This window comes from Chiloscyllium plagiosum, chromosome 14, assembly GCF_004010195.1.
Source record: "Chiloscyllium plagiosum isolate BGI_BamShark_2017 chromosome 14, ASM401019v2, whole genome shotgun sequence".
Lineage (NCBI taxonomy): Eukaryota > Metazoa > Chordata > Chondrichthyes > Orectolobiformes > Hemiscylliidae > Chiloscyllium > Chiloscyllium plagiosum.
The window spans coordinates 60,526,368-60,548,653 of NC_057723.1; positions in this window are offsets into that span (position 1 = coordinate 60,526,368).

A 22,286-nucleotide genomic window follows, 5' to 3' on the forward strand; every position below is an offset into this window, starting at 1 on the left:
TGAACACTGTAGCCATAACAATAAGAGTTTATAAGAGGTATCGACTTCCTTGCTGTGAAATTATGCTACTATCCTGGTAAATTTCTGGGTTTTTAAAAGAAAATAAGCCATTCATTCACCTTACAGACTTTTTTAAAGACACAAAAGCAAAACTACAGTATTCTCACAACATATGTTAACAGAGAAGAATAAGAATGGCACAGGAACACAATTGAAGATTGTGCTGTCAATTGCCTCAGCTTCACCCAGATGGAAATATAAGAATACAAGACAGTAACACCAACACTTGGATACATGGAGGAGTATTAAGAAAATGTGTTCAAACAAGATAGTCTGTTAGAATTAGAATTAGATTTTATTGTTGCATGTACTCAAGTACAAGGATACAGGATTACAGTGAAAAGTTTACCATGTCGCCATTCACAGCCCCATCTTAGGAACAAGCTAGGTACAAAATTTTCAGGTACAAAGTAGAAAAATAAAGAAATAAGTTAAAAGTTCAACATTATAGTTCTTCTCAATATAAAGTAGTACAGAGGAACCTCGATTGTCCGAACGAGATGGGTGGGCACTATTTTGTTCAGATAATTGATTATTCCGTTAATTGATTTCCTCTGGGGCTCAGAGTTTTCTATGAAATCTGCTCCCCATTCAGGAGACCAGGCAGCAGCACACCACACTTGAGCCCCTGCACCCCTCGTCAGAACCCACCCCTTGCCCATCCCCACCCAACCCCCAATTGCCCCAACCCCATCCGCTCCCACCCCCCTGCCCGCCCCCATGCCACCCTCTGTCTGCCCCATCACTGTCCGCACCCCAACACCGTCCGCTCTCACCCTACGCAGTCCCATCCCTTTAACACCAAAACATAGTTTGAAGTACTACAACACAAAGATAAGGTCTCCACGTGTGCAACAGGAAACTTTCTGAAAGAGTTTTAATTACATTTTTTATACAAAGTACTGAGATGCTAAAGTGAATTTGTCCTGCATCGTTGGAAATCGGCTTCCTATTTTGAACACAAACAATTGAATCTGTTTCTATGCTGGGAATACTGGTCAATGATGACAGAAAATAGATGTCCCCAGAAACAAAAAGTGAAAATATTTCACCAGCAGAACTAATTTAGAATGTGTGGAACTACAATCCATTTGTAAAATCCTTTCCTGCTGGAGGGTATTTACACTGCTGAATGAAAACCACTCGGTAAAAATGTTACTGCAAAATAAGATTTGGCGCAATGGAAAGTATATGATTATCTTTGCAATAAATCTTGGTACAATACATTGTTTTCAGATCAAGGACAATTTCTTAGCAGCTGTGATTGTGGGTAACTTATAAATCAAATACTTCAGTTGTTTAAATAATTACATGTCAACAAATGATCTTATAACTCCTGTTGGATGTAGCAGAAAGAAAGAAAGAAAGAAACAAACAAAGAAAATAAATGACAGAGGCAGATCAAGAGAGAAGTTGCTGAGTTCACTGGCAGGTAGTCTGTCTTGGACAGAGAGTTTCTGCAGGTAGTGACAGAGTGCGATTTCCAATTTTAAACTTCAGGACCTTGAGATCTTGTTTGGATAGTTCGAAAATCAGATAATTGATGTTCAGGTAACAGAGGTTGTTCTGTAGTTGCTCTATGAAAAATCTTCTGACATTGTTCTCAGAAGTCCATTTTAGTAGTTATCCATGCTTTGGACAACTCAACCAGTTTATATATTAAAAACATTTTACCCAAACCTTCTTGCAGGTGTGGCAGACAAAGAGACACATAATTAGACTTGCAGCACTCAATTTTATTAACAAAATTAGGGCTGACCCACTTCCATGAAGATGGGACTCAAAGGTCAGGGTGAAACTTCTCTTAGGTGTCCTTGGATTAGTCTTCTACCATGAGTCTTTATTGAGAGGCTTCGCTGAGGAGGTAGCGTCCAAGTGTTGATTTTTATCCCCCTCCTCAGCCTAACTTTCTCAAATGTACTGTGCCCTTTAGCCATGGAGTCATGAGCAGTGTTCAAAACATCCAATGTGATTGTGCCAACCCGCTTCACTGTAACCATGCCAGGGAGATATAAAGTACACAAACATCAATAAACTTAACAGCACTATATACAAATAACTCAATACATAGTCACAGTTTATATGCACATACTCACTCTGAAGCCTCTCTGGTAATTATCAGAACAGAAAAGTCTACACAGGTTTTTCATGACACAATTTGGGTTAATTGATTTCTTGTAGGAACATACTGGCACTGGAACGTGTCCAGCGGAGATTCACACGGATGATCCCTGGAATGACAGGTCTAACATATGAGGAACGGCTGAGGATACTGGGATTGTATTCGTTGGAGTTTAGAAGATTAAGGGGAGACTTAATAGAGACGTACAAAATAATACATGGCTTGGAAAAGGTGGATGCTAGGAAATTGTTTCAGTTAGACGAGGAGACTAGGACCCGGGAGGAGGGTAGGCTTCAATCCACTTCGAAAAGACATCAGCAATAAGCAAAACACATTTATAGCAACTCAACTCATTTCTACAACTCAATGAAGTCCAGTTGAAGGCCGAGATTGATAGATTCTTGTTGTCTAGGGGAATTAAGGGCTACGGGGATAACGCTGGTAAGTGGAGCTGAAATGCGCATCAGCCATGATTGAATGGCGGAGTGGACTCGATGGGCCGAATGGCCTTACTTCCACTCCTATGTCTTATGGTCTTATGGTCTTATGATAAAGTCCAAAATTAATGTCTGAATGAGTTGCTTCTTCCAGCAGATGAATTTAACAAGAGGACAGGGAGGTAAATCAAAGTAAACAGGATGAACAATGCAGCTATATATGATAGGAGATGTACCCACAGATGTATCTGCATGTTTGAAGCCCATTCCCAGATGTCATCCCACCAACTAGTCACTATAATTGCCCTGATACCCTTTGAATTTGCTCTGTCTGCTGAATAACATTAGCAAAATGTTTACGTTCATTTGTCAATTGTGTCTGGACTTCTGTAAGTTTTCTGGTGGGAGTTCAATGCCACAGTCATACTTAACCCAATAATCCCTTAATATTTGTCTGAGTTCGTCACTGACATTGACAAAGATCTCACTTCTCCTGTGGATGTCTGTGAGATCAATTAGGCCTACCCTCATATGTGATATGTGATATGTGATAGGTGTTTTTGATTTTGCAGAATGAAGGTCTCAAACCGATAGTGTTTTAGGGAAGTCTTGATGCAGTATTCTCCCTTCCACCGATGTGTTACCATGGTGATGTTTGAATTCATGCTCCAGATCTGTACAGTATAATTTAGAGTGACATTGAAAATCACACAAGATATTTTATTTAAATATATGGAGTATGGGCACACAATTAATTCTTAAGCCTTTCCTTTCTCTCAACAACATACAGAAAGGTGCCATCACGGTGAACCATACTCCCTCACAGATAATGCTGACATTTTCCACGTCAAAGACTTCTAACCCATTTTGATTTTTTGTTATGATTGGGATCTCAAGCACCATCCCCATAGCCTTTCCTGGGGTCCCTTTACAGTCGTCAAAACTAGATTTTGGTCAGTAGCCATAATTGACAACTTAAAATATTGGCATGTCTCTTCCCAGTTAACAAGTCATCTATCTGCTTGCTACTGCTCCAAGACAAGACCTATCCTTGCTTAACTTGCTGGAGATTCTTCTTCTTCACTGAGACTCAGGTCAAGATAACGAAGAAGGCATATGTCAAGTATAGACTGCTGGGATCATGTGAATCCTTTGAGGAGTGTAGTGGATGTATAAATACGCTTAAGAGGGAAATCAGGATGGCAAAAGGGCACATGAGAAGGGTATAGCAGATAAGGTAAAGGAAAATCCAAAGAGATTCTTAAAGTATATTAAGGGCTACAGAATAACTAGAGATGGAATAGGGCCCCTTAAATACCAAAGGGGTTGTCTATGCATGGAGCCACATAAGATGGGTGAGATCCTAAATGAATATTGCTCATCAGTATTTACCATGGTGAAAGATATGAAAACTAAGGAACTCAAAAAAATAAATAGTTATGTCTTGAAAAGAGTCCACCTTATAGAAGTGGAGATGTTGCAGGTCTTAAAATGTATAACGGCATGGTGGCACAGTGGTTAGCACTGTTGCCTCACAGCGCCTGAGACCCGGGTTCAATTCCCGCCTCAGGTGAATGACTGTGTGGAGTTTGCAAGTTCTCCCCGTGTCTGCGTGGGTTTCCTCTGGGTGCTCCGGTTTCCTCCCACAGTCCAAAGATGTGCAGATCAGGTGAATTGGCCATGCTAAATTGCCCGTAGTGTTAGGTAAGGGGTAAATGTAGGAGGAGAAAGTGAGGTCTGCAGATGCTGGAGATCAAAGTTGAAACTTTATTGCTGGAACAGCACAGCAGGTCAGGCAGCATCCAGGGAACAGGAGATTCGACGTTTCGGGCACAGGCCCTTCTTCAGTAAATGTAGGGGCATGGGTGGGTTGCGGGTTGGTGAGGACTTGTTGGGCCGAAGGGCCTGTTTCCATGCTGTAATGTAATCTAAATCCCTGGGACCTGATCAAATGTATTCTAGAACATTGTGCAAAGCTAGAGAGGAAGTTGTAGGGTCTCCAGCAGAGTTATGTGTAACATTGACTGCCACAAGTGAAGTGCCAGAAGACTGGAGGGTGGCTAATGCTGTGGCATTATTTAAGAAATGCTGTTAGGGAAGCCGAGTGACTGGTGACCCTAATATCAGTAGTGGGTAAGTTGTTCAAGAGGATTCTGAAGGACAGGATCCACATGCATTTGGAAAGACAATTTGATTGAATTTTTTTGAAGAAGTGGCCAAGAAGATGGATGAAGGCAGGGTGGTAGACATTATCTATATCAACCTTAGCATGGCCTTCGACAAGGCTCCACATGGTAGACTGGTTAATAAGGTTAGATCACATGGATCTAGGGAGAGCTAGATAATTGGATATAAAATTGGCTTGACAATAAGAGACGGAGGGCGGTAGTAGAGGGTTGCTGTTCAGACCAATGTGCCTTAAGGATTGGTGCTGGGTGTACTGTTGTTCATTTATATAAACAATTTGAATAAGAATATAGGAGACATATTTATTAAGTTTGCAGATGACATCAAAAGTGGGTAGTGAAGAAGGTTATCTGAGGTTACAACTGGATCTTGATCAACAGGGCTGATGGGATGAGGAATGGCAGTTGTAATTTAGATAAATGCGAGTTGTTGCATTTTGGTAAGACAAGCCAGAGCAGGATGGACCTTGGAGAGTGTTGTCGAACAGGGAACTAGGAGTTCAAGTACATTGTTCTTTGAAACTGGCGCCATAGGTGGATAGGATGGTGAAGAAGGCATTTGGCATGCTTGTCTTCATTGGTCAGAGCTTGAGACCAATGATATGTTACACCTGTACAAAGATATTGATAAGGCTACATTTGGAGTACTTCATATAATTCTGGTAGCCCTCTATCGGAAGGTTTTATTGAACTGGAAAGCATGCACAAAAGACTTACAAGGATGTTACTGAGACTGGAAGGATTGAGTTAAAAAGAGAGGCTGGATAGGCTGGGACCTTTTTCCCTGGAGTGTATGACACTAAGGATAATCTTACAGAGGCTTATGAAATCATCAGGGCCAGAGTAGGGGAGTCCAAAACCAGGGGGCTTAGAATTGAGGATGAGGCGAAAGATTTAAAAGGGATCTAAGGGGCAACTTTCTTTCACACAGAGGATAGTGCATATAGAATGAGCTGCCAGAGGAAGTGATAGAGGTGAGTACAATTACAATACTTAAAAGACATTTGGACAGGTGCATGGATAGGAAAGATTTAGAGATATATGGGCCAAATGGAGGAAATGGGATCATTCAGTCGGCATGGACAAGTTCAGTTGAAGGGCTTGGTTCTATGCTGTTTGAGTCTATGACTGTATGTTCAATCATCCACTGACCATAGACGTTGTGCAGGATCGTATTCTACTGCATACTGTCTCACCATCCATCTTTCCCTGGTGATCTTGTTTTTGGTCCAGGCATGCCCTTCTAGCACCATTACCAGCTGTTGGTCTGCCTGATTTACTTTTACTGCACTCCCCATTCCCCCATCCCCAACCTCACCCCTGGAGCATCTTGCTGGATGTCCAGATTAATTTAATCCAAACTAGCAATTAAATTCCTGGTACTGGCTCAATGTACAAGAAAACTACCTCTGGAGTTGAGAATGCTTGGTTTGCTCGTTACTGCTGTTTCTACCTGTCAGTGCTCACTGGCACCTGTCTCACTTATTGAAGGGATAGGGCTCTGGAAAGAGTTTCCTTTCAGGGTACATAATGAATAATTCATCATTAACTTGATTTATACACATCTGGAAAATACTAGTTCACTTACTGGACTTGGCTCTCCAACATTTAGTACGTGAGGGCAGCTCACACGCTGGAGCCGCAACATCTAAGAGAACCTGGGCATACCCCTCCTCATGGCACATCGCCAATCTACTTACAGTACACTTTTGCACTTCCATGTTGTACCAACAAATCTCATTGTAATATCACAGCAAAAACTATGTACATACAACCAGGTCACATATTGGATCAGGCTGCATCTCCAGACTCTTTGCTTGCTCGCTTACCACACCCTTACTTTCGTTTACCTCCTTAGCTAAAGATGCCAGACTCTCAATACTGTTGTTGGTTAGCACAGGCACAAAGCCAGGAATCTTGACATGGCTGATAACAGATCTCAGTTAAGTTAAGATAGCCTTTGCTCCAGGGTTTCTGGCACAGTAATAAAAGGGTAACCTCTGCTGTCAGTCTAGGGGCTTGGATGCAGTTGACCATTCAAGCTGCTCACTGTCAGGATGCTCTCTTTGTAATGCATGAGAAGTTGAACGTTGGCAGCCCACTACCCATTTTGACTTTCTGCCTTCTGTTATCTACCTGAAATTAGAGAGACAAGCGTTAAGGGAGGCAAAAATGGTGACACAGTTATTATTGTTTGTGCAGGTGAGGAGGTGTACTGAACAAGTGGGTAAGCCGTGCAGACAGCATGTAGGGTAGTGCTGTTCAGAGTTGGGGTTGGAGAGAGTGAGTGAGGGAAGATTTAGTAGATAATCATGAAAATGTTAGAGCATGAGCCGTGGTAGGAGATAGGGTACAGTAGCAGAGATAATGTGAGATATCAGAAAGCAGATGTTGGCACTTCTGCTGGGGGAGTGCAGAAGGTCATTGACCTTCTTTCTATAATACTGAGTATTCTTCCAGATGGCTGAGACTGCATTAATATGGGAGGCAATTTTAGACCATGCTGGCATGGTTCAGTGTTGTGACCTCCCCTGCTGGTTTTGGGGAACAGGATATCTGCTCAAAGTTTGTGAGAAGATTTGTAGCTCAGGTGCTCGTTGTTGTAGTTCTGTTCGCCGAGCTGGTAATTTGTATTGCAGACGTTTCATCCCCAGTCTAGGTGACATCCTCAGTGCTTGGGAGCTTCCTGTGAAGTGCTTCTGTGATGTTACCTCCGGCATTTATAATGGTTCCGGTTGGCAGTTCCAGCTGTCCATTGCACTGGTCGGTATATTGGGTCCAGGTCGATGTGCTTATTGATTGAATCTGTGGATGAGTGCCATGCCTCTAGGAATTTCATGGCTGTTCTCTGTTTGGCTTGTCCTATAATAGTACTTTCATACCAGTCGAACTCATGTTGCTTGTCATCTGCGTGTGTGGCTACTAAGGATAGCTGGTCGTGTCGTTTCGTGGCTAGTTGGTGTTCATGGATGCGGATGGTTAGCTGTCTTCCTGTTTGTCCTATGTAGTGTTTTGTGCAGTCCTTGCATGGGATTTTGTACACTACATTGTTTTTGCTCATGCTGGGTATCGGGTCCTTCGTTCTGGTGAGTTGTTGTCTGAGAGTGGCTGTTGGTTTGTGTGCTGTTATGAGTCCTAGTGGTCGTAGTAGTCTGGCTGTCAGTTCGGAAATGCTCTTGATGTATGGTAGTGTGGCTAGTCCTTTGGGTTGCGGCATGTCCTCATTCCGTTGTCTTTCCCTTAGGTATCTGTTGATGAAATTGCGTGGGTATCCATTTTTGGCGAATACATTGTATAGGTGTTCTTCTTCCTCTTTTTGCAGTTCTGGTGTACTGCAGTGTGTTGTGGCCCTTTTGAACAGTGTCTTGATGCAACTTCTTTTGTGTGTGTTGGGGTGGTTGCTTTCGTAGTTCAGGACTTGGTCTGTGTGTGTGGCTTTCCTGTATACCTTTGTGATGAATTCTCCGTTAGGTGTTCTCTGTACCATCACGTCTAGGAATGGGAGTTGGTTGTCCTTTTCTTCCTCTCTAGTGAATCGGATTCTGTGAGTATGGTGTTGATGATCCGGTGTGTGTTCTCTATTTCTGTGAATAGAGATAGAATACAACAAACTTCTGCAATACAAATTCCCAGCTCGGCGAACAGAACCACAACAGGATGTCTGCTTCTGGACTACCCAATCCGGCAGGATCTCTAGACTCCTGACCATAAAGCAGGGTACCTTGTCTGCCATGCCTGGACTATGTTAAGAACTATGCGGGACAGCTCTGGAATTGAGTTCTAGCAGCAGTGAGTTGTTCAGGGCAATGGGACGAGAATCAAATGTAAAACGTGCCGTAGCTTTGGGGGGAGTATTTAGTATGGTGAGTTTGACAAGTGACAAGAAAACTCACCAGGCCCCACTGAAAGAAACCCTTTGTAAAATTCAACTAAACCAAAAAATGTAAGAGTAAGTCTTCTCAACTTCTGATCTTCCTGTCTTGAATGTAATGACTAATAGTTTCAGACATAGTTGTTAGTTAAGTCAGGGCAGTGAGCATTGACAAGGTATTTAACAATAAGATGGAGGTGAATTGTATTTAAGCCTAATCCTGTTCTCTTCTGATGACACAGCACACAAAGCTACTGACCACTTCCCACATAATTGAAACCTTATTCAAGATTTATAATTGAGGATTTTTTTTTCAAACATTCAAAATAGACTGGAAAGGAAGCCCACTCCTGTTGTTTCTCTGTCAGAATGTAGAGGTACCTAGACATTAAGCTGGGACTTGCAAAATCTTGTATGAATGATTTAAGCTTTCATGAGAATCTCTCTTTAAATGTAGAGCTAATACATGGCAGAGTTTGCAGCTTCTTGTCTAAGATGCAGCATCTTTTGATCTCTGGCTTGCAATTGTTCTTCTACCCTCATTGGTTACATCATCTCATTTTTGCTATATATCCCACCAATTGCTCCCTTGAATAACATTTCTTTACACTTTCCTTTGATTTGATCTGAATTTTTTTCAATATTTTCAGTTGTGATCTTTGCTGTTTTATGAATAAAATGTTTTAAAACAACATATTTGCTTATGTGTATGTTACAGAGATGTGGGACCCAAAGTGTGACTTGCAAATTATGATACATCAAATGCAGAAAAAAAGGTGCATTTGTAAGAAGACTTTTTAAAAAATTATAAATATTATTTATTTAACAGAGTTTCATAAACTCCTAGAGAAAACACAAAAGCTTCAATTATTTCACCTTTTGAGGCATCACTCTTGAATTTATGACAATAAAGATCTAACCTTGTACATGTATCAATTCACTTTGCACACTTGCGCAGTAGCCCAAAATTACAAAATAATCCAGATTTGAGCACTTCTATCAACAAACAGCATTATGTGACACCTTGATAAATTGTATTCTGACTCTTTCATGTTTTCAGTTCATCTGATAGTGATAGGCAAAGTTCAATGTTCAGTTTTTGTGAGAAGTAGGTCAATTATGTTATTGATGACTTTAATGTTCTTCTAGCCTATTCTTTTTAACTCAAGCAAAGGATGACTTCCGTCCAGGAATTTGCAGTATTGAAAGGACATTTCACAAGTGGATAGGATTCAAAACCACCAAGAGTTGGCCCTCTGGTGAGTGGGTGGGAATGGTGTGGGGGCTGGAGATGATGGGGATGACTACCAGTGTTTAGGACTTGGGCAGCTGCTGCTGTCTGACTAACCCTGAAGCAGCTGAAGAAATAATGTTAACCATTTTTAAAATTTTGAAATCAGTGCTGGCCAAGTGAAATCAATTACTTTCACTTTGTGGGTCATTTAAAATTCAAACCTCCCTCCCCCACTATTCTGCAACCATAGCAACATAAAATATCAGAAACACTGTTGAATTATATGTGCAAGCATTACTGTGGCATTTATTTTGTGATATTTTGTAACAGGATAAGAGCAGTAGCTTATGAGTTATATTTTTACCTTCCTCAAGGGTCTACCCTGTACCTCAGTTTATGAAGCTTTCTCACCTGATCATCCATATGACACTACAAAACTTCTCATAACTTGGAACATCTCGATTAACTCCCACATTAACCGTCTTTGTCCTAAGGAGATCAATCTTCCCCAGGCTCTCCACAAAACTGAACTTCCTCTTCCTTAGAAGAAGCAATAATCAGCCGAAGGGATAGTCTTCTCTCCATGTCTGCATGTTTTGCAGTCTTGTGTTTAATTACCTCTTCTGTTGCTTCTGAAAATCCCCCTAATTTCAACAGTTACCATTCTAGTAAACTTTCCATTGAATTCTTTCCAAGCATATCCTCCCTGAATACTTATGATGACAGCTTCTAAAGGTTTGCCATTAATCCTTGTTCTTTACTCTAGGGCCAGAATTTGATGGATGGCAGTGTTTCTCACTGTGCCAGCCAATCTGATTGGCCAGTAGTTCTGTAAGTAACGCAGCACTGATTGATAGCAATAGTATGGACCAGGACTACAAGCATTCCCCACATACAAAGTTGCAGAGTCCAGGAAAAGGTAATTACAGGGTTGTCACAGTGGGAAAGAAAAATGAAGCACAAGGACGAGTGGGGTATGAAAGTTTTACAGAAAGTCCCCATGGAGAGAGAGGTAGAACACAAACAAAGCGAAGAAACTGGGACTCTAATATGAAGAAAAGAGGCCCTTTGGAAGGAGGCACCCTCCCTCACCCCCATTTTAACTTCCTTCCAACTTCCAAGCAGGATGACTTGCTGAGCTTCCCCCCACCCTCAGAAAAGTACCTGCCACTTCAAAATTGAAGCTATGTGGGAAACAATCCTGAAATGGTGAGTAATTGTGGTAGCACCATACAACTCAATGAACGGTATCCCCAATCTGAAGACAGGACTTTGATCTTGCAAGGATTTTGCAATGATCACTTTTACTCATACTGTCATACAGAGCCATGCCAAAATGGGTCAAAGGATGTGGAGATTTGGTCAAGCAGAATTTTCCCACTAGTTTCTGTCACCACCTACTATAGGACCAGTTTATCCATTAGGACTCAACTAGCTTGGTCAGTATTCATAATACCTGATCACTTTTGGTGACTGGTAATGAATCCCTCCTCTAGAGTCCATTTGGTAATGTTACTACCCTTAGTGCTTCTTCCACTTGATATTCAATATGGAGGACCCATTGATACATCAGCTGAGGGTCGTCAGTAGAAGATTTCCTTGGCAATATTTGACCTGATGCTCCAAAATTGATGCTGCACACTCCTAGGACTACTCCCTTCCCTACTGCTGGTGAAACAGGAATGTCCAGGGTTGGTGGAGTAATGGTCTACAACTACAACAACTGATTCTAAGAGTATGACAATGTCAAGCTGTTCCTTAAGTCACTTGAGGGACAGTGCTCCCAATTTTTCCATCAGACCCTAAATGGTTATAAGAAGACGATACAAGGTTGACAGGGCAGGACGTACCTTCATCATTTCTCTTTCCTGGATCAATGCTAAGTTGTGAAAATATGTTGCTGGAAAAGCACAGCAGGTCAGGCAGCATCCAAGGTACAGGAGAATCGATGTTTCGGGCATGAGCCCTTCTTCAGGAATGTTCCTGAAGAAGGGCTCATGCCCGAAACGTCGATTCTCCTGTTCCTTGGATGCTGCCTGACCTGCTGTGCTTTTCCAGCAACACATTTTCAGCTCTGTTCTCCAGCATCTGCAGTCCTCACTTTCTCCTCAATGCTAAGTTGTGTCTGATTTCATTTTTATTTGCTATTCCACCCCAATGTTATACAGCTGAGTGTTTAGGCCATTTCAGAACTGTGAAACATTAATATACACTCCATGAAATATTATTTTAAAGAGAGAAGAGAAAGATTTAAAAAAGACACCAGGGGCAATGTTTTTCACACAGCAGGTGGTTCATGTGTGGAATGAACTTCCTGATGATGTGTAGATGTGGTTACAATTACAACATTTAAAAGACATTTGGATAAGTATATGAATAAGAAAGGATTGGAGGGATATGGACCAGGAGCAGGCTGGTGAGTCTAATTTAGTTGGGATTACATTTGACAAAAATTGGTTGGACCAAAACCCAATTTGTTTCCATACTTTATGACTCCATGACTGTATAAATATGCACCTTGTTTTAGAGCTATAATCTTTTTAGCACTATCCCTGAAATGTTCTAATTTTAAATAAGGTAGCAAAGAACCAACATGATGAATTTTTAAAAAATTATTGTGGTGCAGAAAAATCAGGAGCATTCCTTCAGATCCCCAAAGAATGTTTCCTGCTGTTTGCCATATCCAGTGTATCCCCCATCTTCTCTTGTATTGTTTGCTGCATGGGTGAATTTAAAAATGTAAATCAATGGGCTGTGAGGAAAAAGTGAACATTTCAGAAGCATTTACAAATTGATCTTGTATATCATCGTCAGACATCTCAGCACACTGCGACCTTCTTGAGTGTTTAAGTAGATCAACTCAATAGTGCCATTCATGGAAGAACAGGCCCAGTTTAAAATAAATGTCCAAATCTTCAATAAAATATTGAACATTACAGTTAGCACTTTCTGTTCTGAAATAATCTCTTGTGCTAAGAATTAAATCATCAATCATCTTTTGTGTCTCACAAGTCCTGACACAATCAGCTGCAGGCTGATGTCATTCGAGATGAGATTGGGTGTCAGGCTTAGTGATTGACTAGGAGATATGATTGCCTGCAGGAATGAGGTCAGTCTACTTGGGTAGAAATAGGAGGTGCCAACTGACGTCACAGTAACATTACAGCTGACATTATCAATACTGTTATTGGTGATTGAACGTTGTTCCATATAGTAGCATGTCAGAAATTCAGGGTGTCTGAAAGATTTTTCTGGTTCTGGAAAATATTGTGCAGGTGAAGTATTTGTACACAAATAGCCTCTGCTGGAATTTGTGTTCTGTTGTATCTCAGGCGCAGCAATTATTTTATGGTGCATACGTCAACATGGTTTCATAGCCATCAAATTTAAAAACATTTGATTATACAAGTACATATTATATTTGTACAACAATGCTTCTTGAATTAAATAATTATATGCTTAAATTAGCATTTAATATGTATGACAATAACATAATTACTATTTCTTGGTTGTATGCTTTTTCAGCATTGCTGTCTTTGGTCCAACTCTATTACTCATTCTGCACATGCTGTGTAACCTTCCAAAATTTGCAACCTTGGGAAACTCTCCAAGAAGTTGAATTTTGTGTGCTTCCTGAGGTAAGATTGCACTTTTACTTTGAGATGTTGTGCAGGAAATAACCTGTATGACTGAGCACTTAATTTGAGTTACTGAAAAGAGTGCATATTTCACATTGGTCAGAAATAACCAAAGTAGAATGCAAACATGAAATTCTGAGGTAAATGTGAGACCTCAGTTTCCTTTGGACTATAATAAATATTCCCTAATTCAAATGTCAGGAAAGTCTCTGTTGTATGTATGGGTTACTTCTTGCCCAAAGTGGTGAAGTGTGGATGAGGGGATGACGTTTCTGCTATAACTAAAATAGTCTTGTTAAATAAACAGCATAAATGTTATTGAACTGTTGAAACTATTTAAATTAATATGATCTATATTACATCAGAGACTATTAGGTCCAGGTAGACTTTGATATGTGTCCGACCAGCTCCTTCTTTATTGTGACATCATCATAGTGAGTGGTGCTTTTTGTACCAATCAAGTATTAACCCTTTTAGACCTATTAGTATAACCCAGTGATTCTGCTTGGCAGGTGGTTTTTGGCAGAATTCTCTAATTTTAATCTATATCACTAAATTTGACATCCATTTCCTGAAGCTTTATGAAATACCATCAACATGTTAAAAATGTATCAAATCAAAATATTTGTCCTATTAGCAGAATTTAATTACGCTCTGGCATCCACCATCATGTTCTTTATAGCTTCTTGCGAAGAAATTCGGGAATCTTGAATTAATGATCAATACTTTATAAATTGACATTTTTTCTTTTCTCATTACAGCAAAAATGCCGTTGAGTGGTAGAACAATATTGAGCTTTAGGTTTGTCTCTTTGAGCAGGAAGTTTTCTCTTTGGCAAAGTAAAATACAAAGAACTCTTCCCATACTTTTCTGGCAGACTTTTTCCAATACGTTGGAGTTCACTTCAAAGTGGGAAAGATTGGGAGGATTGGGAAAATTGTGAAAAAATGCATCAGGCCTGTTCCTTCGTATGTTCCCACCCAGCTGATCCCATTTTTGCTAAGGGCATCTTCAGATCAATTATAAACACATCAGTAAGCAGCGTGAAGCCAATTAGCTTAATTATGAACACAATTAGTATATATTTTTGTAAGGCTTTGGAATTCTGCTTGTGGCACATTGGATTCTTAATTTGTCTACTTCCAGGAAGTAAAAGCAGAGTGGGAGGTCAGAGGCATCATAAGACTCATGTCCACTTTGAGGACACCTGTAGGCAAATGTTAGCAGTTATTTGTTTTTCCACTGGATAGTGCTGGCTGCCACTTCTCCTCCATTCACCTCAGCAGCATAGCATTCATAATGACTCTGCTGTCCACCCTTGGCTTCAGGCATTCTGATGAGCATCCTACAATTCACAATGTCCTCAGGCCTCATGATGTTAGCTCCTCAACTGACATGATCTGGAAAGATTGCTCCCGATGGTGGTGGGTACCATGGGAGGCTGGAGTGCCTTAGTTACCTCCAGAAGCATTTTAATTTAACCCTCTCTCTTTCTCTACCTTTTTTTTGCTTCTGTGAATGTTGCACTGGCCCTGATGGACAGCACTTATTAATTGTTTATTTAGTTAACTATTTGGTGGTAGGCTACTTTCTTAGAAAAATGTTTGCACCTCTTGTCCTGCCAAGGTGCAAGCCCAGGTTCATCTGGAAAACAGCCTGACATTAGACTCATGAATCAAACAACAAAATCCAACTCATACAATTTATCAAGTGTTTCTGATAAGCATCTTAAGAAATTAACTTTTGATTCTTCACAAATATAAATCTACGACCAAGTCATATACTAATAAATTTTTCTCAAGCTTGATTTTACTTTTATTTTACACAGAATTTCAAAACCTAAGTAATCATCCCAGGTTAAATGCTTGCTGGTCCATTTGGAATATCAGTTTGTGAAGTTATTCAGGTCCTTCAATAGAGAGTAAAGGGTCTTCAAACAACAATTCCAGATTCGGCAGGACAGAACATATCATTTGTATATGACTTCTGGAAAACAAACTGTGCAAAGTCCTCTCCATTGAATGTCTCTGTCTCATTCTGGTTAGATAAGTATGATGTAATAAAAGAATAAGGTGGATTGAAACTTATTGATGGAACAGTTGCAACACAAAAAAAACTCTCATAGATTCAGTAGTATTCTATCACTGGAGTAGAAAAATGTAAAATTCAATGCAGGGTATTTAACAGTGAGCAAAGTGTTACATGACAATTCCAATACAGGATGCTTCTGATGCTTCAGTGATAAAGTTTGTGTTTGGGTGAGAAGTTCTTATTCAGTTGTCATATATTTTCATGTAGTGAAACCATTTGAATTAAAGTTGAAAATATGCTGTCGCTCTTTCAGTGCCATTGAGTCAAAATCCTGGAACTCACTTCCGATCAGCATTATGGGTGTACCTATAATAAATGGACTGCAGTGGTTCAAGAATGTAGCTCAACACCACCTTGTCAAAGGCAGGTGTGGATGGGTAATAAATACTGGTCCAGCCAGCAATGCAGCATACCTGGTGAATGGATAAAATGATAGGATGAGAATACATTGCAGACAAATGACAAAGATTATATATTTGACCCATGACCACTGAATATAAATCATGTTGATGAAATCTATATTTATCAATATACAATGCATTAGAAACTAAGCAATAACCTGCTGAGTAATTAAGAATTAATGACACGGGTCCACATATTATTCAAGAGGGAAATCAGTGACATAACAATTGTGACATGATAGTAATCCTCTTTACAAATTAGTTATTCACCTCACATCATGTTATTAAATGTAATCAATAACAACTTGTGGTATTTTTCCATTATTATCACAACATAGGGTGGTTTTTCTGCTGCAATATTTTGAACTTTAGTGACAATAAATGGGGCAAAGTGGTGTCCGGCCACAATCAAAAACACAGAAAAAAATGAAGATAGTCTTTACAGGTGAGAAAGGAAGACTGCTATACTGTGTAGGTAAACCTGATGGCAATGGTGGCTGTGGTTGTTGAGGGCTATTTTGTTCCAGAGCCCAGCTCCTGTCACAATTCCATTTGGGTAGGATCAGCTGCAGGGCTGTTTTGAAGTTCTAATCCATTGCTTCCCTAATGCCTTATCATTATTATTCATAGAGTCAAACAGCATGAAAATACACCCTTTGGTCCAACTCATCCATGCCAAGCAGATATCCTAAATTAATCTCATCCCATTTGCCAGCATTTGGACCATATCCCTCTAAACTCTTCCTATTACAATTTAAATGTTGTAATTGTGCCAGCCTCTACCACTTTTTCTGGCAATTCATTCCATACACACACCAGCCTTCTTGAAAACATTACACATCTGGTTCTTTTTTAAAATCTTTCCTCTCTCAACTTAAACCTATTGCCTCTAGTTTTGAAAAATAACTTTAGGTATTCAGCTTATCCATTTCCCTCATAACTTCATAAACCTGTATAAGAACACCTCTCAGCCTCCAGTGTACCAGGGAAAAAAGCCCCAAGCCATTGAGCAATTCCTTCTAACACAAACCATCCAATCCTGGCAACATCCTTGTAAATCTTTTCCACATGCTCGCAAGTTTCAGAACATCCTTCTTATAGCAGGGCGACCAGAATTGTATGCAGTACTCTAAACTGGCCTCACCAATGTCGTTTACAGTCGCAACATGACATTATTATTATTATTATTATTATCATGTTGCACTTTGACTTAAAACCACTGACAATAGGGTCAGTTAACCCATTTGCCTGGATAACTGGTTTGTGATCCAGAGTGTTACCAACAGCATAAGGTTTAATTTCTGCACTGACTGAAGTCCTGCCTTCTAAATCTCTCCCTCACCTGAGTTTCTCCTCCTAATAACAAAACAGAACTATAGTCCTCTGGGTTGTGGTGACTTGATTCAAGATGAAAGCAAGGGATAACCAAGAAACTATAGGCTAGTCAGTCTAACCTCAGTGGTAGGGAAACTATTTGAAGCAATTCTGAGGGATAGAACTAATCTGCATTTGGAGAGTTAGGATTCAACAAAGAACAGTCAGCATAGCTTTGTTCATGGGGCATCATGTCTGTTCAACTTGATTCAATTTTTCAAAGATGAGGGTGGCAGGGTGGCTCACTGGTTAGCATTGCTGCCACAGCACCAGGGACTCGAGTTTGATTCTACCCTTGGGCGACCATCTGTCTGTGGGTTTCCTTCAGTTGCTCTGATTTCCTTCCACAGTCCAAAGATGCATGGGTTAGGTGGATTGGCCATGCTAAATGGTGTCCAGGGATGTGTAAGTTAGTAGGATTAGCCATGGTAAATGCAGGGTCGAGGTGGGATGCTCTTCAGAAGGTTGGTTTGGACTCGGTAGGCCGAATGCATCCACATTGTAAGGATTGTATGATTCTATGAAAGCAATGCATTTGACAAGTTTACTTGGACTTCAGCAAGGCTTTTGATAAGGTCATGCATGGGATAGTGATGGTAAGAGGCATAGATTCCAAGGAAATTGGACTAACTGGAACCAGAATGGCAGAGATTAAACAATGATAGTTAAGGGGTGTTTTTATGTCTGGAAGAATGTGTCTAGTTGTTGTGGTTCTGTTCGCCAACCTGTTCACATCGACCTGGACCCAATATACCGGCCACTGCAGCGGACAGCTGGAACTGACAACCGGAAGCGGCAGAGATAAACCACTATAAATGCCGGAGAAAACATCACAGAAGTGCTTCACAGGAGGCTCACAAGCACTGAGGATGTCACCTAGTCAGGGGACGAAACGTCTGCAACACAAATTCCCAGCTCAGCGAACAGAACCACAACAACGAGCACCTGAGCTACAAATCTTCTCACAAACTTTGAAATGTGTCTAGTGGAATTCCACAGGGATCAGTGTTGGGGCCCTTAATGTTCCCCTTTGAGCTATATACAATTGATTTAGATTTGAATGTAGGAGGGTTGATCAGTAAGGTTGCAGATGAAATGAAAATTGGTGGTGTGGTAAACAATGAAGAGAATAGCGTTATATTGCAGAAGTTTACAGACAGGCTAGTAAGATGTGCTGATCAATGGCAAGTGGAATTCAATCTGAATAAGCATGATGTGATACACTTAGACAGGACAAACAAGTCAAGAGAATACATAAAGAACGGTTGGTCCATGATAAGCACTCAGAATCAAAGGGAGCTCAGTATGCATGTACAAGGGTCTGTTAAGGTAGTGGATAAAGTTGTTAAGAAGACATATGGGGTACTTGCCTTTATTAGCTGTCGAATTTTTTTTAGATTAGATTAGATTACTTACAGTGTGGAAACAGCCCCTTCGGCCCAACAAGTCCATACCGATCCGCCGAAGCGCAACCCACCCATACCCCTACATTTACCCCTTACCTAACACTATGGGCAATTTAGCATGGCCAATTCACCTGACCTGCACACCTTTTGGACTGTGGGAGGAAACCGGAGTACCCGGAGGAAACCCACGCAGACACGGGGAGAACGTGCAAACTCCACACAGGGAGTCGCCTGAGGCGGGAATTGAACCCAGGTCTCCGGCGCTGTGAGGCAGCAGTGCTAACCACTGTGCCACCGTGTCAATGTTAGTTATGAAGAGAGATTGAATAGGCTGAGATTGTAGTTCTTGGAGCAGAGGAGACTGAATGGGATATTATTGTGTAGTATCACATTATGAGGGGCATAGACAGTGTAGACAGAAGGAATCTTTCTCTTTGTTGGAGGGATCAGTAACTGCTGGGGGCATAGATTTAAGGTGAGGGGCAGGAGGTTTTGAGGGGATGGGACAAAAATGTTTTTCACTCAGAAGGTGGTGGGAATCTTAAAGTCACTGCACGTAAGGGAGGTCAAGGTAGGAATTCTCATTACATTTAAGAAGTATTTAGATGTACACTTACAATATCAAGGCAAAGAAGGCTATGGTTAAAGCTCTGAAACATGCGATTAGAAAAATTAGATGATTGATTTTGAACAGGATAGACATTTAGGGTTGAAGGGCCTTTATCTGTACTGCAGACCTATATGATTCTATGACTGATTAAAAGAATTGAAGATAGACCATTAGAAATAGCGAGAAGGGTGCAAGTATTGAAGCAAAATTAGAAAGTTTTCCATTTCATGCTGGGGGCAAGTCATGTTAAAATGATAGGAAAAAAAGAGTTGAGGGAGATGGCCCAAACAGGACAGAAACAATCCACTAAAAAAAGGAAGCATAGGCTAGCACCCTTTTGGGTACTCATAACTGCATTTCATTTGGAGGAAGTAGAATGTGTCAATGAGAGAATAAGTTCAGCCAGGCAGAGGAGGGCAATGTTTCATGGAACCTGATTGGCCTCTACTTCATGGAGAACTGGAGAGTTCTCAGACCTGGTTGAGAACGGAGGTGTGGAGTGATTGAACTATAAAGAGCAGACAATTAGGGAAAGAACTTGAAAATTTGCCACATATATAAAGCCATTTTTCTCCTGTAAGCCACTTTTGGTGACCTGTTTAATTTTTTAAAGGAACACATTTGAGTTAGATTACTTTCTTCACCCATGTGCATTATCTAATAGGGGTCACTGAACCGAAATAGGAAATTTGACCAGTTCCTCCTCTCTCCTTTCACAAGTAACAATGCTCTGAGGCCAGTTTTTGCTTCCCTACTGATATCCACACTAAAAATATCCAACTCTTTTTCAGACCATTGTCTATACAATCTCCAAGGTTACACTGACTGTACTCAAGGTTTTGTTTTGTTTGCTAAATTTAGACTGCTTAATATCACCATGTATTTAAGAAATTTCTATCTGCACAGGTTCATGCTGAACTTAAAATAGCAATGTAATTGTGTATGAATGCATTCAATTTGAAGACAAAATAGCTTGAAGATCTCAAGAAATTGCCAGCTTATTCATTCTAGTTACACATGATATGGTTCATAATTGGAAAATAGAAATGTTTGTTTTCATAATGAACAGTCAAACTTTAATCTTTGTAAATAACTTCTTAGAACTGAAATAATGGGGTTTTAAGTGAAGAAAAAGTTTGAGCTTACAAGTCTTGAGGAAAGAATACTTCAGAAAATGTATACTGAAAATCCTACTAAATCTGTATGGGGAATAAAATGGATTATGTATAATACTTCTTATTTATGCCTATTCTGTCACAGCTTTCTTCATGTTACAGGATAATATTCTCTATAATAAATGAAGTTCATCAATTTATTATGAACCATAATGTTTGTGCTTTCAGAAACAATTTCTAAAACAGATTGCAATGTCGCATCGGTCAAAAATGTCTGCAAAGAAATATGAGAACACATTTATTAAAACATAAAACCAGACGCTTCAAAATCTAACACTTTGAAATGAGTCCAGGGATTTTCTTCAGGCATCAGACTTATCCTGTGAGGTATCTCAATGTCATGAGTAACATTTGATAAAAGGAACAAGCTCATTTTTGCTTCCAGTGTGAATCAGCTGAGAGCTACAGTTATATAAAAGGAGACATAGGCTACATTTAGTCTAATCTCCTAGACTGCATTCATTAGCTTTCAAATGCATAATGAGTAGAAATATTTGGGCTTCTCAGGGCTAAAACCTAAATATTGTGGTTTGAGAACTGAAGTATCTGTCCTAGAATTGGGTAAAATGAAAATGAATGGCACAGGAACTTATCTTTTTTGCATTAACACATACATAATTAAGTCATATTTAAAATATATTGTGCATATTTTCATTATGGTTGAGTTTAATACCCAGATGAGTATTCATTTTGTCAAGACTTCTTTGTGCTAAGCACAGTAAAAAATGCTATGTATCCAAGAGCCCTGGTGTACATATGCACTTTACACAGGTTCCCTGTTGAGATGAGAATGATTTTCCAGGGTGCCTACAGAAGTGTTAATCAGCCCCAAGTTCCCTTCAGTTTGGAAAGCCAACTTATAAAGATTTCTGTAAAGACCAATATTAATTCCCGAGTTTAAAATGCTGTGAACTCAGTTGGTGTTATTGTAAAATGATGTGTGAAATCACATTTCAATGAGGGAACATATGACAGATAGTTGAGTTTACAAAGAATTAGAAAGGAATTTTGTTATGTCCGGGGTGCATTGTTCAAATATTTTTACTGATATTTCCGTTTTTACCGAGTTATTTTATAAATTCCAGTTATGGCATCTTTCTGTTCTACTCACTTAAATCTGGACTGAAAAGCATCACTTTTTTGTTGCGGTCTGGGAGTTGTTGTTGATATGGGAAATCTCTACCTCCTGGTAGTTTCACTATTCTCAGATTGCTGTCCTCAGTCTCTAAAATGACATCAATATCAATGGCCCAGGGCAGCACTGTAACACTGAAACTTGAACCTGTATCGTTATGTTTCAGGAGAAAATGAGGACTGCAGATATTGGAGGTCAGAGTCAAAGAGTGTGGCACTGGAAAAGCACAGCAGGTCAGGCAGCATCTGAGGAACAGGAGAGTCATCAGGAATTCATCCTGATGAAGAGCTTATACACAAAATATTGACTGTTTGACTTTCATCCTTACCTCATACGACAGTATTGAGTATTGAATGCTTGGTGCAGTTCCGCCTCATGACACTGATATTACTTTTTCAGACAGTAACTGAAATTTATGTTTTTTTGTCAACTTAACCACTAAAATGCCAGTGCTCAAGTATGTGCCTATCCCTGCATTCTAAAAGGGAAGGGAAAGTGCCGGGAGTGGAGGGTGGATTGGTGAGGGGCGATGACCTAATGAGAGCA